Here is a 13,635-nt window from a genome sequence, read left to right as displayed (position 1 = left end):
CGCCTCCTAATCGGAGGTTGGGGTTCGAGCCCGGGCACGCACCTCTAACATTTCGGACTTCGGAGTAATGTGCGTTTTAAGTAGGTAATTAATTATCATATGCTTAAACGGTGAAGGAAAACATCGTGAGGAAATATGCATGCCTGAGAGTTCCCCATAATGTTCTCAAATGTGTGTGAAATCTGCCAATTCGCACTTGACCAGCGTGGTGAACTGTGACCAAAACCCTTCTCAATCGGAGAGGAGACCCGTGCTCTACAGTGAGCCGGCGATGACTTGATCTTGATGAAATCCACGCAGACGAAGTCACAGGCATTATCTTGTTCTCAAAAAAAGTAAGTACCTACTTAAAATTTTTAGAAAAAGTACATCGCACAACAAAATCCAAGAAGATTAGAGGTGAGAAGCAAAGGGAAAAAACGGCGTGAATCGACCTATATCCAACGCGTGGACTATTTTCGCCGACGGTTCGCAGATGCAAGCTTTGTTAGTTTTATTTAGAGATCAATCGATCATTTGAGAGGGATTTTAAGGGAACCACTAGAAAAATCGGTGCTATACTTAGTAACAAAACATGTATAATTTCCACTGGTTATAGTTCTTGCATTTCATGAAGGCGAGTGGCTCATGCTTGTGTGTAAGTCGTATCGGTATTTAAGTAACTGTACACTAAATGTGTGCGTCTGCGAGGGCTTTTTCGTGTCTGATTGGTCCGACGCGCACGCACACATACGCAATGTCCATGTATACGACGTAACTACAAGTAAAGTTTACTCGCCTTCGTGAATTGCAAGAACTTTACTGTAGTTAGGTACTTATTCCAAATTGCTCTGGCATAACAGTGCACATCTGATCCTATATCCTATCCCGCTAGTTATCATCATCATCACGATCATCCCATCGTTGGCCCACTACTGAGAACAGGTCTCCTCTCAAAATTAGAAATGCTTGACCCATAGTCCGCCACGCTGGTCTAGTGCGGATTCCCAGACTTCACATACCTTTGAGAACATTATAAAGAACTCTCAGGCATACATGTTTCGTCACAATACCTATTTTCCTTTACTGCTATAGCAAACTGCTTAAAACTGCTATAGCAAACACATAACTTGGAAAAGTGCGTGCCCGGCATCGAACCACGGACCTCCTTACTACTAGGCTATAACTGCTCACCATTCCAAGAATACTGACTGTACTTCCGCACTGAATAGCCATGCTGATTCTTTGCGCAAGCAATTAGCCAGCCCTTCGGTCCCGCGAAGAAGCAATTAACCGTGATGAAATATGAAGTAGGATTTCTTACGAATTTTCATTGGATTCATCGGTGAATTCGTATTGGCAATCATGATCAAAGGCTTACTGATTTGAGCCAGACTCTACTGGGCAGAACTTTATTAGCCTCAGGTATTCTGATGAGAGTATTCAGAAGTTACCTCCTCTAATGGCAGAATTTCATAACCTATTATATATTTCCATAAAAAAAATAAGGTACCTATAGTAAGATAACTTACTATAGGTACCAAGTGAGGAATCATATGAAAGGGCTTTATCTGTACATTCTAAAACAGATTTTACTTTTATTTTTATGTATAATAGTTTTTGATTTATCGTGCGAAATATCGAAAAAAATCAAAAACAATGAGGGTTCCGTACTACAGTCGTATTTTTCGACATTTTGCACGATAATTCAAAAACTATGATGCATAAAAATAAACAAAAATCTGTTTTAGACTGTACAGGTGAAGACCTTTCATATGATACCCCACTTGATATACTCACTCACTTCGAAAGTTGAAAATACTAATTATTAGTTTATGACCACCTAAATTCACGGTTTTTAGATTTTTCCCCAAATGTCAGCTATAAGATCTACCTACCTGCCAAATTTCATGATTCTAGGTCAACGGGAATTACCCTGTAGGTTTCTTGACAGACAGACAGACAGACTGACAACAAAGTGAAAACGGAACCCTTATAGGGTTCCGTTTTTCCTTTTGAGGTACGGAACCCTAAAAATACGACTGTAGTAAGGAACACTCGGTGCGTGAGTCTGACTCGCACTTGGCCGGTTTTCATGTTCGCACGATCGATATCAACATCACGCACTACCAAACTAAGTAAGATCATAGATACAAATACAAATAGAGTTGTGAGATTATATAAAATTCGAAGTGCATCTACTAGGTATGTCGACGCTAGAGTATACCCAGATACGACGAAAACGTGAGATTGTAATCAAACACAGCCAAATCTGAGGTACTGGTAAAAATACGGCTGATTGCACCTAGATTTTAGCGGGGTACAACACAGCTAGTGGCCGTTAGCAGTGAGTTAAACCTAGATTTATCGGTATGATTTGACTTAAATGAGCTACGCGGTACGCCAGAAAATTTCCCTGGCCAGCCCTTTATTCGCTTGACTTACTCGACTTTTGTTTCGCTACGGATGTTGTTCTCCCTTCGCTCGACCTCGTAGGCTCACTTCATTCAGGAGTCAGGACCTCCTTCGCGAGATTCGCGCTTTACAAAAATATTCTAGGAGTGGGACAGTCAAGACTGGTTGGAGTTGGGGTGAAGAATTAAAACCTCCTAATTAAAGCCAAAGTCAAAGTCAAAGTCAAATGATTTATTCAAAATAGGTAATTAATAACTCTTTTTGATGGTCAGATGTTGGATTTCTAAGATAATAGTGGTGATAATTATTACGCAAACTTAAAACTAAAGCTACGAGGGTTCCAAACGCGCCCAGGTCTGAGAGCCTTTAAATCCTCTTCAACCTAGTTGCCTGGTAGAGCTCGCTTCACAGCGATAAGGCCGCTAATTGTATGTTCTTCTTTTATATGTTACTTTTTGTGTCTTTTCTTTTTGGTCTACAATAAATAATATTAAACTAAACTAAAAAAAAAACACCAAATAGCAGTCACAAGCTGTTTACTCTTGTCTTAGCCGTGAAGAAACACCTAGGTTTAACAATAGGGTCTTGGACTGTAGTAATAAAATTAAGTGATTTTTTGCCCCAATAAACCCCATAGCCCCATAAACAGTAGTTTATGGGGCTAGAATTTATTACTAAAGAGGATAATTTAAAAAATCATGATTTTCACTTATTTTTAACATGAATGGCACGCTGTATGGGAAGTGAACAGTGACGTCTCAATCCGTTAACGACATTAATTCAGAGACAAATAAACAACGAAATTACTCTATTTTTAACATAGAAATAGAGTAATTTCTCTATTTTTAACATTAAAATAGAGTAATTTCTGTGTGAAATATATTTTTTATGTTAAGAAATTGAAAAATATTTGTCGTCATGTGCCGTCATTAATCGCTTTCCGTACGGCGCGCGTGATGTTAATAATTATCAATTATTTTAAAAATGAATTAAAATCAATTTTTTTTGATTATTCTCTTTAATAATGAGTTCTAGCCCCATAAACTACCGCTATACAAAAAATCACGTCATTTTATTACTACAGTCCATATCCTATTGCTACCAACCGTATACTTAGTATATAACATAGCTAGTTAAAAGTAAGTGTAACTGCACTTTGGCTTTTAGCCGTAACATATAGCTATGATAATATTAGCAGTGCACACTACGTAACTGGGTTAGCCATAGCGTCTAGTGAATGCAGCTGGTAGGATGTTTCCGAAATAGCTCCCACAAGTGGGTCAGATTTGCTATTATCGGTCGATTTTATATACCCAATCTTCATTTTTTTTACCTTCGTTAATTTATTATCAACATTTCTCAGTTTTTTAAATCGTTAACTTTTTATTATCTATCTTCAGTAAGTTAAGTAAAATCTATTATAATCGCTTCTTGCGTAGTCATAGTGTTAATCTTAAGTACCTATGCGTTGGGGTGCCAGCCAGGTAACCTCCTAGTGTGCCTGGATGCTGCTGGTCCCTTTTAGATACGTTCGAGGGGTGAATAGTCTGGTAACATGGCTAATAATTTCTCTTCAGGGATATTGTTGGCTATGGCTAATGACCTGGCAGGGAGGAGGTTTCTCCGTCAGGGATGGGACGCGGGCGACGTGCGCGGGATCGCGTTGTTGCCCGTTGGGTCCCCGGAGGGAGGCACATTGTTGGTGCGCCTCGGACGTGTGGTGGAGGGCCTCGTGAGTGGGTCCCCGGTGGAGGGTCCGCCTCGGCGGAAGTCGCTGGCTGGGTTGCGGTTGATTGCTTAGGTGCTCCCGTAACCCAGTCGCCAGGCGACGCAAGAGCGCCGCTGGGTTTTAGTGAGTATTCCGGTCACCTCTCGGCCGGCAACTCCTGTAAAAGCAACGCCTGCTTCTATAATAATATGGTGTGCATAGCATCATCAAATTCACAGCAGTAAATGCATCCAGAGCATTTTGTCTCTTTCCGATACGTACGATCAATCCGTAAGACTCGTTGGCCGTGTTTTCTCTTTGTACTTTCTTCCAGGCTCAGAATGAGACAGTGTGCCCATCTGCCTATGATCGAGGTATCCCACTCTCTTTGCCATCTTACGAGGGTTTCCTTCTCCGCAGTTCTGATTTGTATCGTTTTTCGTGTTCTTTGTCTCCTTTCTATCAAGAGCCAGTAAGTGGATGGGTGTTAGGTTCGCCAGTACCAGTTTACTGAGTTTGTTGTGGGCTCTTCTCATACCTGGGCGCGTTTGGAACCTTCGTAGCTTTAGTTTTAAGTTTACGTACTTAATTAATTAAGGGATATAAATTATATTATTGTCCGGTCGATATTGGCGTTCTCAGCATTCGTACCAATTTTTAGTTTTACATTGGGGCCGATTCTCTTATAAGTACACAATCTTAACTAAATTAACAGGTCTAAATCTAGCGCTGTCCTTTTCCGCAAGCAACATTATGAGAGGGATAGCAATAGATTTAGACGTGTCATCTTAGTTATTAGAGATTGTGTACAACGGAATTAGCCACAATATCTTACAAATCCAACTTATGGATAATCAAAAAGTGTACAATGTTACCTATTTTGAATATACTCGGAGCGCCAGCACGCGCTGTACTTAGGATTCGCAATTAGGTAGCAGAAAATTTGTACTTTTACTTCGTCTTTTAACAGTCCGTGTTTTATAGTTTGTTGTGCCTTGTTCTCATTTCAATTATGTTTCGTTGAAAGCCTGCATATAAGTCCGTGGCCGCTATTTATATGACGTCAGCACTGGACTGAAGTTTCGAGCTAATGGCATATTTTTACTTAATTGTTCGCCAAATGACGTCAAAATGATGTAATTTTGGTGTTAATAAGACATGGTTCCAGCGCAATAGCAATTTACGGGACTTATACACTTAGCCAAGACCTCTTAAAATATCATAGGATGTGACGTAAAGAGGATAAATTCGGGGAAACCTGAGCGAATTGAAACCCTACGCTGGATGAATACCGTGAAACCATACAAATTAAACACGGGCTCGAAACAGTTTCATTTGCCAGCGAAAATGTTTTTTTCAAACATTTTTTTAGGATCCCGTACCCGAAGGGTGCAAATGGGACCCTAATACTAAACCTCTGTTGTCCGTCCGTCTGTCCGTCCGTCTGATGTGCTGTCCTTTAGTGGGCTGTATCTCGTGAACCGTAATAGGTTTATTTCTATTGAGCCCGTACTCAATAGAAATAAACCTATTACGTTTTCATTCTCTCAGAATGAAAAGGATTTTAGCAGTTCACCATGCTGGCCAATTGTGGAATTCAGACACCCTTGAGAACACTGTGGAGAACTCTCAGGCATGCAAGTTTCCTCACAATGTCTTCCGTTACTGTTAAAGCAAGTAATATTAATTAATTGCTTAAAAAATGCACAAAACTCCGAATAGTTAGAGATGCGTGCCCAGGGATTGAACCCCCGACCACAACAACAGGAGACGGGCGTCTTAGCCACTAAACAATCACGGCTCTTATGCACCAACTGAAAAATTAAAATAAGTTATCTATCTTCTATCTTATATATTACTTACATAGAATTGAGAACCTCCTCCTTTTTTTGAAGTCGGTTAAAAAGGTGACTGACTGACTGATCTATCAACGCACAGCTCAAACTACTGGACGGATCGGGCTGAAATTTGGCATGCAGATAGATATTATGACGAGGGCATCCGCTAAGAAAGGATTTTTGAAAATTCAATTCGTAAGGTGGTGAAACAGGGGCTTGAAATTCATGTAATCCACGCGGACGAAGTCGCGAGGATAAGCTAGTTTAATTATAATTGTTTCATTAACTTGAACTTGCATTCCTAGATATAAATAGGTTTAGATATGGTTTAGATGGGTTGGTACCCACACAAATGTCATGAGCCATGGCCATGCAAAATAAAAACCTTCGAAGGTCAAACCAGTTTTGCAGCATTTTTTATAGCATATAGATTATAGAATACTTATTAAAATATACTGCGTGGAGATAATATACTTAATAATGTATTCACATTAAATGTTCTTAGATTGATGCTCAAACATATTCTTCCGAAATTTTCAAACAAATTTTCAATCCTGAAAACCGAAAGCCCAAGCTTGACGCTTAGTTGGAGAGGAATGGGGAATATTAGTCATTTAACATGGCTAATATTCTTTAAAAAAAAATCCGAACCAGTGGTAAAGTTAAACTAGTTGACGATTCAAAAGCACTTGTAAAACTTTACTTGAATAAAAACATATTCTCTTCTATTCTATTCAATTCTTCTGGGTCGATTAAATAGGTAATTCATGATTCTAGGTCAACGGGAAGTACCCTGTAGGTTTCTTGACAGACAGACAGACAGACAGGTAGTTAATAAATCAATGCAGACAGACAACAAAGTGATCCTATAAGGGTTCCGTTTTTCCTTTTGAGGTACGGAACCCTAAAAAGAATCGCTATTCAAGGACTCTGATACCGTCTATCAGCGTATAACGTCTCCTAGCCGAAGCAGGTGGATAATTGATCGAGCAAACACGGCTGAATTTGGTGAAACCGTTACGCAATGCATTTTTTAGGGGCTGGTGGGGGGCAGTCAGCGCTTTTCAGAAATTACAGGGCGGGAGCGGGGTGCGAACGGCGGGATATGACGTTCGATTTAAAGGGTACTGGGGAGGGCCGACCTGCAGGGCTGTTGACGGGCGGCGCGCGCTTGCGCCCCGCGGCGCGCCACCGCCCGATTTCCGTACGAGCTTTGACAGTTCCTCCGGACTTCCTCGAAACCGCGCGTCCGCGGCGCTGTGACCCGGGCGACCTAGCGCGCGTCTGGCTGCCGGCTTCTTCCCGTGCACTCGGCGACGCTCATGGCGTATTGACCAAGTTCTCGTTCACACGTAAGTTGCATTCCATATCTCTGTGCCAGGATTGCGCGAACTCGGAAGCCCCTACCTCGCTTCTGATGCCCGGTGCTAGTGCTCTTGTGTGTTCCGGAATGTTTTGTGTTTGTTTTCGTTTTGTGAAATGTTTCTTTTGAGTGTTTGCTACGATTTTGGTGTGGTGTTATTTATCATTTTCAGGGTTCCGTACGTTAAAAAGGAGAAAGGAACCCTTATAGAATCACTTTGTTGTCTGTCTATCCGTCGTGGCTGTCAAGAAAAGCTACTTACCCGTTAGTACTTCCCGTTGACCTAGAATCATGAAATTTGGTAGGTAGGTAGGTCTTATAGCACATGTAAAGGAATAAATCCGAAAACCGTGAATTTGTGGTTACATCACAAAAAAAAATTAAAATGTGTTCATGAACAAATAATTCGTATTTTCAATTTTCGAAGTAAGATAACTAAGTATGTCAAGTGGGGTATCATATGAAACATAATCATAGGGGGTAATCAAACAAAAAATTGATTTCTGCATAATATCTACGTATATATTTAATTTTTTTAATTAATTTATGTTAATTATAGAGTTCTGCATAAATATAATAAAACTTATGTGCAATAAGTAGGTAGGTAGGTATGTACCTATGTAGTAATTAATTAAATTTAATGCTTAAGAAAAAATTACTTAAAAATAGAAATAGTATTAAGTAGTAATTAATCTACAACTTTTTGTTCTTCTCTTTTTAATAACATAATTTAAAGATCTGCGAATAAACTTTACTTACATACGAATAAGAGCCAGCGCGTGTCAGACCTTCGTTATTTTATAAAAGCTGAAAGATTCTCTGCGTATTGTCCCCAACGCAGGGATGAACGATCAGCGACTATGAAGTCTGAACCACGGTGGCTTTGGGAGATAACTATCTAACACCGGTTAGGAAGACAGATTCACATTTTTAGTTGCCAAACGTGACTGTAGAACCAACTTCAATCTGCAACGTTCTTGCAAAATTATGTTCCTCTTGAGTCTTGTGCTACAGGTAGTCATAGGCTGAAATGCTCATTTTTAGGGTTCCGTACCTCAAAAGGAAAAACGGAACCCTTATAGGACCACTTTGTTGTCTGTCAGTCTGTCTGTCGGTCTGTCAAGGAACCTACAGGGTACTTCCCGTTAACCTAGAATCATAGGCAGGTAGGTAGGTCTTGTAGCAGTCATTCGGGGGAAAATCTGAAAAACGTAAATTTGTGGTTACATGACACAAAAAAAATTAAATTGTGGCCATGAACTAATAATTAGTATTTTTAATTTTCGAAGTAAGATAACTATATGAAGTGTGCATTCTAAAACAGATTTTTAATTATGTTTATGCATCATAGTTTTTGAATGATCGTGCAAAATGTCGAAAAAATACGACTGTATTACGGAACCCTCGTTGCGCGAGCCTGACTCGCACTTGGCCGGGTTTTTTTTCATATCTAGTTTATTGTCTAGGCAGGCAAAAGTGAATAGTAGGTAACCTTTGTAGACCTAAATTATTATTGTACCTTCAATGCAAGAGTTTGACATTGAACACGAAGAACCTACGCATGCGTGGATGTTTACCCAGATGTTATATATCTATCTACTCTTGGTACCTGCGAGTACATAGTTTGTTTGGGCTTTGTACATTGTACCAGCTACATGAAAAATTTATACTTATTTATACTAATTAGTTATATAGGTACAAGGCCATTTTGAAATGAATTTGATCTACTTTACACTATTGTATGATTATTCCCTGGGTGGTAGTAGCTAAATAATATGAGTTTACCACGAAAAAAGAAAAATTATTATCACAAGTAAATTGAGTATTTAGGCCGTAATTAGCCAGTTTGGTTTGTACATAATATTTAAATACAGTACGCGACAGAAAGTAATGTACATCGGCCTTTAGAATGACATAATAATCGGCTTTGTAGAGCGTTGTCTCTGTCACTCTAACCCGACGTTTTGTCGGTCTCAACGACAGAGATAATGCTCTACAAATCTGTTATCTCGTTCTAAAAATTATTACTTTCGGCCGCGTACTGTTTACCTATGTGTATTGTGTACCTACCTATATATATATTTTTTAAAGAATATTAGCCGTGTTAAATTACTAATATTCCCCTTTCCTCTCCAACTAAGCATCAAGCTTGTGCTAGGAGTAGGTGCGACAATAGTGTAACGGGCGGGGTTTGAACCGTCGACCTTTCGGTTTTCAGTCCACTCCGGTTGAGCTATTGAGGCTCTATCCTATGTAGGTACACTTACTTATTATTTTTAGCTGTTGCAAAATCGATGAGTCGTCAGTTACTTATTCATCATTTTACTTTTTCCTACACCTTAGGGCTCCTAAAAGAAGTAATTCTCCATTAGAGTTTTAATTACTAAGTACATATAGTTTTTTAATTTCTTTGTAGTTTTTTGTTCGCAATTAATTTTTTTACTATTTCATTTTTATTTGGAAGGTAGGATAATAAGAACAGACAGTTCTATTAAATAAACTCGAATCTAAATTAAAAGTAAAAATAACATTAAATTAAAACTAAAATAAATTAAATTAAATCTAAAACCTCATCGAGACCACCGCAGCGAGTCATTGTACCCAAGATGCTGGCAATATTACCCCTTTGGACGGCCAAACTAATTTTTTTTCCAAGGTAGCTGCCAGCTCACGGGTCCCCGGTTGTTTGCTTGGTATTCAAATAAGAATCAAATTTAATTTGTATGGAGTACGCTATAGACAGGCTTGAAGAATACCAGCTAAAGTTCAGATACCATTTCTATTAGCTTATTTAAAATTCTCTAGTGAAAACATTGACGGCTGTGAGTACTAGGCTTGACGATTAATTCATATACGCCACGCCGAGACGTCCAAATGGCGTGGCGTGATGGATTTTGATCCGTTTGGAAATCCACAGTCTGGACGCCGCGCCGTTTAAAAACAGTATACGTTTTCGACATTCACGGGCAGATTTTGGAAGGCGGCCACGCCATTTGGACGATTGGAAGCTCCATTAATGCCCACCTTTAGGGAATTAGGAAGCCACGTCAATGCATGCGCGGCCTAAACACTAAGGAGATAACTTACGGTCATAGGTCGGTAAAAACTAAAAACTGATTAGGTATAAGTATTAAAGTGCACCGTTAAATAAATAGGCTAATGTTTGTTGATGTCTGAAAATAGGTTCACCACCATTTTCTTTTATGAAATATGCCTAATTCTGTACTAAAGTCGTATTTTTTCGACATTTTGCACAATAAATCAAAAACTATTATGCATAAAAAGAAATGAAAATCTGTTTTAAAATGTACAGGTGAAGCTCTTTCATTTATGATACCCCACTTGGTATATTTATTTTATTTAAATAACCACGTTTGTTGTATGAGAGCCCCCTTAAATATTTGTTTTATTTTAATTTAACTGTTCATTTTTAAAGTGAATAACTATATAACCAAATTTTCTGTGAATATTTAAGGCATCTGCCTGTTGCCGTTATCAGTATCGAGAAAACGAGCAAAAAAATCACGTTTGCTGTATGGGGGCCCCCTTAAATATTTATTTTATTCTGTTTTTAGTATTTGTTGTTGTGGCAACAGAAATACATCATCTGTGAAAATTTTAACTGTCTAACTATCACGGTTCATGAGATACCACCTGGTGACAGACGGACAGACGGCTGGACAGTGGAGTCTTAGTAATAGGGTTCCGTTTTACCCTTTAGGTACGGCACTCTAGAAATCAAACTTCAGTTTCCAATGTTTCACCAGTAGCCGGCGCCACTTCTGCAGTAATTATTACTCGTTCAAACTTTATTGCCACCATTATCTCTCGCATACGACCATTTGGGGAGCAGTTAAGAGACAATTTTTTATATTATTACGACACTTCAATGTTACCTGTTTATTATTATGTAATCGTTAAATTGCCTTATTGAAATCCAATAGGTTTAAAATTTTGTGATACAGCATCTTTTTAATGTGTTTATACCGCGTGATTAGTTCTTCCCGTTGACCTAGAACCATGAAATTTGGCAGGTAGGTAGGTCTTATAGCACAAGTAAAGGAAAAAACCGGCCAAGTGCGAGTTAAGCTCGCGCAACGAGGGTTCCGTACTGCAGTCGTATTTTTTCGATATTTTGCACGATAATTCAAAAACTATGATGCATAAAAATAAATAAAAATCAGTTTTAGAATGCACAGATGAAGCCTTTTCATATGATACCCCACTTGATATAGTTATCTTACTTCGAAAATTGAAAATACTAATTTTTAGTTCTTGACCACATAATTTAATTTTTTTTGTGTGATGTAACCATAAATTCAAGGTTTTTGATTTTCCCCCTCGTATTATCTGCTATAAGACCTACCTACCTTCCAAATTTCATGATTGTAGGTCAACGGAAAGTACCCTGTAGGTTTCTTGACAGACCGACAGACAGACAACAAAGTGATCCTATAAGGGTTCCGTTTTTACCTTTGAGGTACGGAACCCTAAAAATAATACTCAGAGCTCAACTACCTAGTACCTACACCAAATTTTGATAGGCCTCAATTTTTTGTTATACTCGTACCTTTGTGCGTAGCAAAATTCGTAACTGATAATATGATAGAGTGCACTGGTATGGTTCGATAAAAATGATTAGATAACCCTTTAAGAATTTAGTAAGCCCTATTAGATGATACAGGTTGTGTTGTGTACTGTTTTTTACCACGACTACGTCAAAGTCAAAGCCGTTATGATTTTGGCAGTCTATGTATTATTAGAATGAAAACCACTTTGATATACTTTAGCAGGCTTTTATTCACTGTTCACAAAGTAGTTATTATTTATATCAACACAAGAGCAAACACCTCCTTTTACGCGCCATTTTAGAGTGACGTTTCCCATAGATCCGCCACTCCGCAGAGCACACCATAGATAATACAATCACCTAGTTCTTATCCGTCTAACAGTATGTCTGGATGTATGTACCTATGTGTGTTACACTGTAGCGGCTAAGCTACTGGGCCGATTTTGATGAATGAGTCGTCAATAGATTCATTGTTGTGGTCCGGGTGACAAAGGCTACCTGTCTTTCTCGCATTTAATTTTTTTTTAATTGAGAAAACAGCTTAAATTTATCTATTATAATCTTGAAATTAAATAACTACAAGCTAATGATAGGTTTTCACAAATAGATTCATAAATTTCGATTCATAAATTCGCATAATTATTTACATCTTTTTATACTTTCCTAAGAATAACTAGTTTTATTAAGGATGTTGATTTTATGTTGGTTAAGAGAATATTAAGTACTTAGACATTTTGTTTTTGCTAACTATAAAAAATAACAACAGTATTGAGGTAGTACTTTTACAAAATACAAAAATATTCCAGCTCACTTTTTGTGACATGAAAAAAATAATTTAAATTACATGCAAAGAATGTAAGTTTATTTGCAACTCTTAAGATCTTTGATAAAACAGTGAAATTCGATTGATATAGGTTTTTAATAATGTTTCTGAACTTTTTGATTTTTCGAGACAAAAAGCAGACTAGTATACCATCCCTGGGATGCAAGCTATCTCTGTATCAAAATAATCAAAATCTGCTACGGAATTAGTTACGAACAAAATAAAAATCGGATGAGCCGTGAAAAACTAGCAGACAAATAGACAGGCAAACACACTTTCGTCATAAAATCAGTATGGAGTATGGATCTATTAAAAAAATAATATGCAAAGCATTATATTATGTCATACTGTACCTACGTCATATTTTTCGGAGCGTCCTGTGTTCTAATTCTGACGTTATCACAGCTAACGTGGCCTTGTCGACGATGATAAGGAAATAGACGCTGTACCGAATTTTATTTCTGTGTTTTAGGCGCTGCACATTATTATACAGATTTAAATCTTAAATATATAAAAGGAAAAGGTGACTGACTGTCTGACTGACTGATCTATCAACACACAGCTAAAACTACTGGACGGATCGGGCTGAAATTTGGCATGCAGATAGCTATTATGACGTAGACATCTGCTAAGAAAGGATTTTTGAAAATTCAACCCCTAAGGGGGTGAAATAGTAATTTTATTATAAACTTTTAAATTAATAAATAATATTTATTTTGTGTACATAATTAAGTACTAATACACACTATTAATACACACAGTTACGCGTGCTTTAAACCCTGGTCATGTTGTGCGACCCTCTAGGGTTACGATAAGAACAAAATGTAGTGATTGAGGAATTAGGTTAGAATTTATAATGTATTGTAATAATCTGTTTTGGTTCCAAATAAATTAAATTTATGCTCTTTTGAATAGCTTTTATTATTTACCATTAATAAG

The 13,635-nt window shown here is 38.0% G+C and overlaps 1 protein-coding gene across 1 annotated transcript in view; it reads left to right on the top strand.

Annotated features, from left to right (window-relative positions):
• The first annotated feature begins 7,173 nt into the window (after positions 1–7,173).
• Positions 7,174–13,635, top strand: part of chinmo (Chronologically inappropriate morphogenesis) — an 84,441-nt gene continuing 77,979 nt past the window's right edge. Inside the window, exon 1 of the mRNA XM_069500156.1 lies at positions 7,174–7,292. The gene's annotated coding sequence lies outside the window, so the exon portion shown is untranslated. The remainder of the gene's footprint in view (positions 7,293–13,635) is intronic.

Source organism: Maniola hyperantus, chromosome 1 (assembly GCF_902806685.2).
Source record: "Maniola hyperantus chromosome 1, iAphHyp1.2, whole genome shotgun sequence".
Classification (NCBI taxonomy): Eukaryota; Metazoa; Arthropoda; class Insecta; order Lepidoptera; family Nymphalidae; genus Maniola; species Maniola hyperantus.
This window is presented reverse-complemented; position numbering and strand designations above follow the sequence as displayed.